Source organism: Hibiscus syriacus, unplaced genomic scaffold (genome assembly GCF_006381635.1).
Source record: "Hibiscus syriacus cultivar Baekdansim isolate YM2019G1 unplaced genomic scaffold, ASM638163v2 tig00110840_pilon, whole genome shotgun sequence".
Lineage (NCBI taxonomy): Eukaryota > Viridiplantae > Streptophyta > Magnoliopsida > Malvales > Malvaceae > Hibiscus > Hibiscus syriacus.
Window position 1 is genome coordinate 400,353 of NW_024062887.1, and position 7,192 is coordinate 407,544.

Below are 7,192 nucleotides of genomic sequence, written 5' to 3' on the forward strand. Positions count from 1 at the left end.
CATTCGTGTTAATCTATAAACAAAAATAAGTGTTATTACATAATCATACATGAGCTAATATATTATATAAGCTTAATATAAAAAAATGGCTCAAAGTATATCATTTTGTGCCTAAATTTTCTTTAATCAATCCATGTGTCTAATGGTACATTGTAATAACTATTAAAATTATGTTATATGACACGTAAAATTTATAAAATTTTAATATAAAAAATTAGAAAATATAATCTTTTGAAATTCCCCCGCCCACGTCCCGTCCCTCTCCTCCCTTGATCCCCTTCCTCCGTTCAACAATCTCAACAACAGGCACCATGGATTGAACTATTCGCGACCCAAATTTGCAAAAATTCACAATCTCTGCTTACATGAATTCACGATTTGAATTTTGATTTCGTTTCTCGCGTGTGCCACACAGCACACCCAAAGCCACGTCTGGAATCGACACCGATTTGCGCATTCATATCTGCATCCCAAACACTTTCTCCTCTTCACTGCAATGATCATATTAAATTACAAATTAATGCGATTATAGATACAACTTACATAGAAATGGTCCTGGGTTAAATCTTAGGGAGGCTAGCCAATGTCACAATATACATGAAACAAAAGCAGGAAAAATTAAAAACATTAATTATAGATCCAACAGTTGATGTACATTTTAGAGAAAACGGTCCTTATTCTTGATCTAAAAAGTTTTGTCCCATTTGGAAGGACTCGGATGGTTTCCAGTGCCGCTTTCTTTGATTAATAAACCAGTTGTTGATCTGCTTCTGGTCCAGCCCCGTAGTTTCTGCCAATGCTATCTTATCATCTTCCTTGAACCACCACCATAGAAAACTACATGTTACTGATCCTTTTCAACTGAAGTAACACTAATTTTGGCGGAAGGAGAGAGAGTGGTTACCGTTGGATAAGGCCATTTGTTGTGAACATTCCACCACTCCAACAATGTTTGCCTTGCTTCTTTTGGTAGCTTCCCCTTCTTCTTCTTCTTTGAGAACTCCATCTTCAAGCTGCTTATGTGATTCCCAAATCTACGCAATAGATGATCTTTCAGACTACCCCTCCTTCCCCTCCGCTAACATCTTCGTCCGATGATTCATCTGCTGCATGTTAAGTGTCATGGATTAGATAAAAAATGACTAAATTACAAACGTGGATAATAACTCATTGAGTAGACAACACTATAGGGTGTAAAGATAGTGACCGAAAGACAAAGACATAATGATAAGGGTAAAGAAAAATGCACACCCAATGTCTGGTCTTGTCTACTGTCAGTCTCACTCGACATGACAGTACGGCCAATCCATGCAAATCGTAATAAATTCACCCCCGAGTCCCTCAAGGCTAGCCACTATATTATTATTACACCCTTCAATAATAATAAAAAGCTTATGATATTATAGTACCGTTCAAAAAATGTCATCCGATAGAGCTAAAAAGACCTGGACTACAGCGACAGGTAGATTATGAAGACACGTGTGCAGAGACCATGGAAGGCGAGCGTTGAATAATTGAATGATAAATATGATTTCTGGGGGTGTTCCACACCGGATTCTGCGGAGTAACCCACAGGAGTCCATGTGAATAAACTTCCCCTATGCTCTCTGTTCTAATCATCTCCTCTTTAACTTTCAATCATAAAAATAATAGTGATAGTGCATCCTGCCTAGGGCTTAGGGTTCCCTTAACAGCTAGCCTTTACCCTAAACTCACCTCCATGGGCTCATTGGACAACCAAACAACATTCTGATTTTAATTACTCCTACCACGACTCAATCAAATCAGGAAAACGAAGACAATAAATCTAATATATTATCTTTGCATAAAACATATAAATCAATTTAATTAGACCACATACCCACGAAGGTTTTTTTAATTATATTTTCGCTTGTGGAGGAAATGAACTATAACCCTAGCATGTCAAATAATTATAGAATATTTAACTTCAGTTTGAGAAAAGAAATTGGAAAATTGATCTGGAATCAATTTTTTTATATATAATTGATAAAAATAAAATACATTTCTAAGTATTTTACTTTTATAATTACAACATCTCAAATGTTACCTTGAAAAATATCAAATAAAATAATATTACAATCGGTTGTGGAGCCAATCAGCCTGGTCAAATATTAAATCCGATTTTTTTTCAGCCAGTTACTTATTTTTCTAATGATGCCAATTTAAATTATTTATTTTACGGACAGTGTCATTCCTAAAATTTTATTTGTATCCATTGACTTAAAAATTATATAATTTTTACATACATGTACTCGCCCTAAAAATATTTTTGGATCTACCAGATTATAATTATACACGCAAGTACAACAAATATAAACCTAAAATCGAAATGATTATTCAAGTTGATATTAAAATCAAATAACTAGAAATCGATAAACTTAAAATTCAAAAAAAAAATCTAATCATGTTTTGATCACCTTTCGTAATTAATTATAACTTGATTGTTCTTCAATTATCAGAAAATAGGATCATCAATACACCAATGTAATGAAAAAATAATTACGAACAAACTTATAAAATTCAAGATGATGTGAAAAAAAGATTACCAATAAAAAATATAAAAATATATATCTAAAATATACGATAATTTGAAATTTTAAAATATATGTTTATTATTTTAGCACACATCATTAAGATTACACACAGCTCTCATCAAGCAGAAGTTTTGAAACCTAGAAACAATTCGGCAAAATAAGGCAGGAAAAAGTATTTATGCATCTTTTACCCTTCCGAATAATGTTTAAAACCAAAAAGATCTGTAGTGCATCGTGAACGGCAGAAAATATGCATGCAAGTACGTGCAATGAAATTTTAGGGAGAACGCAAGCACATCTACAGATGTGCTGCAAGAAATTCCAAGTGAAATTTCTGAAAGATAAACCTCTAAATTCGGATAAAACCGATTACTGTTCCTATACAGAAGCTGAGGGATAATTCTATAAGCAAAGGGAACCATGATTTGGTGACCATGTAATAACACGGTTACAAACATCGAGGTTCTACAACTCAAGCAGCCTGCAGGTCGATTTTAACAAATCCCTGTAAAAGACTATATTAATGGTTGCCAGTAATAAGATGTAGGTATGTCTCCAATACAAATATGTATAATTTTTAAGAACATTTTTCTTGTGTTTAGAGGGATTTTGAAAGATCATGTCCTTATGCCCAAGTAGGACAAACGTGTCAACCACGGACATCGGAGAGGAAGAAAAGGAAGACCCCTTGCGGGTAAAAACGACGTAAGATGGTACAAAAACGTTCAATCACCTCAAACAACTGGGCCCTAGCCCTAGGCTTAGGTTCTGTATAATGCTAAAGCAATTGCAAAGACGAAAGAACAGTTGAAAGCACAGAGAGTCTATGAAGCAACTATTTCGCATGGCACTCAGCTCTGAAACGTCAATTCATAGTCTCAAAGAAACAACTAAAAGACCTCTACTTTCAGGCTTTTCATCTTCTACGACAAACAGCAAAAAAATTGAAGATTAAATAGAAACTACTAAGATGAAAAAGTAAAGAAGATGGTCATCAACAGGCAAATGCAAGCCCCCTGATGACACTGATTTTGCACTGGAGAAAAGATCAACCCCTATTCCGCCCCAACTATGGGGGAACTAAGACACGAATGGTGACTAAACAAGAACAAGGGTCTCCATCATCTCTAGGGTTTCTTCTGTTTTTGGTTAGTGGTAACTTCATATTATTGAAGCACTCCAAAGATTTATCCTTTTGAACCCATTAATGGATTCTTTACCAGAAAATGATATATCGATGACTCGGAAAAGAATAGTTGTCGTCCACTCGTGGGCTCTATGATCCATATTATCATACACTAAGAACCTACCAAACCCAAGTTTTCCCTGCCAATTGCAGAGATTCAAGGCAGTTTTTAGCTTTATTCAGATCTTTGGAGGGTAAATTTTCTTGGGTAATTGGAGCAAACAAATAAGGCATGGAAAAGAACAAAAACCAAGAATCTAATAAAGATTAAACAAAGAATAAAGAAATCCAAAAGAAATATAACACTGTAATACTCTGACTTGAGGGAGAGAAAGGGACTGACCAGAAGGGCCTGCAATTGAGGCACCAGAGCAGAGATTTCGAAACTGCTTTTCAATCTTGTTTAGAAAAGTGGTAGCTTCTTCAAAAGGCCTTGAAAGATCAGATTTGTATTTCAGCAACACATCGCAGTAAGTTTCCTGAACAAATTAAACCCCAGATCATCATCTACATAATGAAAATAGATAAGCAAAAGTAAGATTCAAAGCTCGCAAAGAACCATGAACTCGTCGAGCTCAGGATCGGCTCCCAAGCAAGTAGGCACGATATCCCGCTTGTTAACATCGGTATCCGTCAGAAGTTCGTCGAATATCCTAGCCATTTCCGGAGGTGCTCCAACCTAAAAAAAAGAGGCTATAAAGAGCTAAGAAAAACACTCAGAACAAAGTTTCAACATACTGAATACACTTATTTGATGAAATATTCCATGAGATAATTCCGATAAAACTATGGGATTTGATCGAGTAAGAGAGTTTCTTTAAGAAGAGTAAGAAAAACGGTTGGATCCTAAAATTGAAGAAAAAACACAGTGCGAACAAGTTCGAGACTAAAATCTTCGAAAACCCTCATTAATGGCGGAAATTTATAACACGACTAACAAAGCAACTGTAGCAAATCCTATACCTTATGTTCCTGCACATAACATCTATAGTACCGTTATATAACCTATTTAATGAAGCAATAGTGAAAACGAAAGAGAGAAACGCTAGGAATCCTTTAAACTGCATTTTTTTCAGTGAATTGCTTGCACCAGGAAGAAAAAAAACAAAGAAAACCCTTTTAGTTCCTTCCACCTTCTGGCAATCAATATAAGCCTCGAGCAAACGAGGATAATAAGGGTGAGAAGCGATTTTTGCTTTGATCGCGTTTGAAATGTCCACTTCTCGTTGAATTTTAGGAGTTATAGAAGAGGCTTCGGAGATGGCGGAGGCGATGGAGATTAACTCGTCGGATCCAAACGCCGGAACCCGATCGGAAAAACAAAGCCGGGTCTGATAATCGGAAGGAAGGACCGTGTTTTCCGGTGACATTAAGGCGTTGTCAACGATCTGATCTCCGATGGAATAGAATCCGTACACTTCATCCATGAAAAACAACGTCACTTGAAAAAAACACAGTAATAAAATGAGAAAAACTTGGGGAATTAATGAATTTTAAAAGATTAAAAGGGTTGAAGATAATGGTTCTGGATCTTGACTAAGAAAGAATTTGCCTTTATTGTTAACTTTAAAAGGTAAAACTGGAAGATTGAATTTGGTGAATTGGAGTGGCAGAAAGTGTTGGGAAGTGCATTTTTGGAAGGAAAGTAAATAATCAATTTATACTATTATTCAGTAAATAATCAATTTAATTGATAAATTATTAAATTATTTCTCTTTTAAATAATAATTTATTATTATTAAAAAAATTAAAAAATCTATATTTTATTAAATAAAATATTTTAAATTATACACCGTAAGTGTATGTGTGATAAATCATAGTATTTAAAATTTTAATTAAATATACGTATTAATCACATGCATAAGCGTATGTTTAAAAAAATAGTATTATTCACAAATAAAATATCAATAGAGTCCTAATATTTCTTTTACATAGAAACAAAAAATCGAATTGATTAAATTAAATTAAATATTGTATAAATTTTATTATTTTTAATTTAATTTATCCCTTTTATATTGTTGAGATAAAGAAAATAGACCCTTAAAAGGACTTAACACCTCTCATAGATATGGTAACAAGTTAAGTTTTTAGTAAACTCACTCACACTCGAAAAATATACTCTTTCTATCCCATTAAATTTATTCACAATTGACTTTTTTGTTTATTTTTTTTTAAAATTTGATTCATTATTATTTAAATTTTATTATTGATGAAAATATGAAAAAATATATTTTAAAAACCTTAAATTAAGTAGTTCTCAAATATATATTTTATAAAATTTAATTATTCAAAATATTTAAAATAATTATGATCAAAGTTTAAATTTTTTTACTTTTTAAAAATTAATAATGGACACATTTAGTGGGACGGAGAGAATACTATTTTCACTTGAACTGAATCTGATTCTATTTGAATTTTGAAAGATCTCATTTGACTTGAAATTGACCTAAATTTTGAGCTAAAAATCTACATTCAACCTGAACGGTTTAAATATATATAAAAAAATACATTTTTATAGATAAAGATCTAATTAAAAAAACAAAGAGATATATTATAATAATTATCTTTAAATAAATAAAAGAAAATTATATTATTATCTTAAATCAAACAGGGTCATAAATTTTTTCACCTTAAACCTTAATTTAATGAGTCGATCCCCTTTTATATAATTAACCCCACCCAATTCAATTAAAAAAATACTAAATAAACATATCTAGAGTATAATAAATACAATTATAAGGATATTATTATCTTTCTATATTTATATTTAATAATAACAATGAATTTTTGACTAAAATAATTAAAAGCTATTACTTAAATAAAATAAAATAATCTTTAAATAATATATATTTTAAAACTAAAAAATGCTTTTGTCAATGTATTTTTTTTAAATAATGTATTGAGAATTTTTTTGCCAATTTTTTTAAAGTAAGGTTTTTGTTACAATATTTATTAGAAGTGGTCCGAAAACACGACTAATTTTGTAATTTGTTTAGAATAGATAACCATTTTTAGAAGTCGTTTAGAACACAACGATTTTTGAAATTTGTTTGGAACACACGAAAACTTTTGAAAATCGCCTAATGAAGAACATCTTCTTCGTATTTCATACATACATGATAGCAGAGATAATTGGGTGATGTTGCAAAAATCATTAGATAATTTAGAAGTATTCTATAAAACATCGTGTGGTCTTGACAACCTCCAATAAATACTATAACAAAGATCCAAATTGAAAAATAATTTTATTTACACTCTATATAACTAAAAACAATTTCTAACATTTTATTAAAACAATCTTAACCTTTTATCGAATACCTAAAATAAAAAAAAAAGTATATATATATATATGAAGAAGATTTCCATTATATTCCAATTGCATCAAGGATTACAAGTTGATTAATACAATCGGGTTCATCATAATAAAACTAATACGGATTGGTTCTCGACG

General features: G+C 31.7%; 1 pseudogene; it reads right to left on the bottom strand.

Moving 5' to 3' along the window:
• Positions 1-560: 560 nt before the first annotated feature.
• LOC120143294 lies at positions 561-5,251 on the bottom strand (annotated as a pseudogene).
• Positions 5,252-7,192: the final 1,941 nt, after the last annotated feature.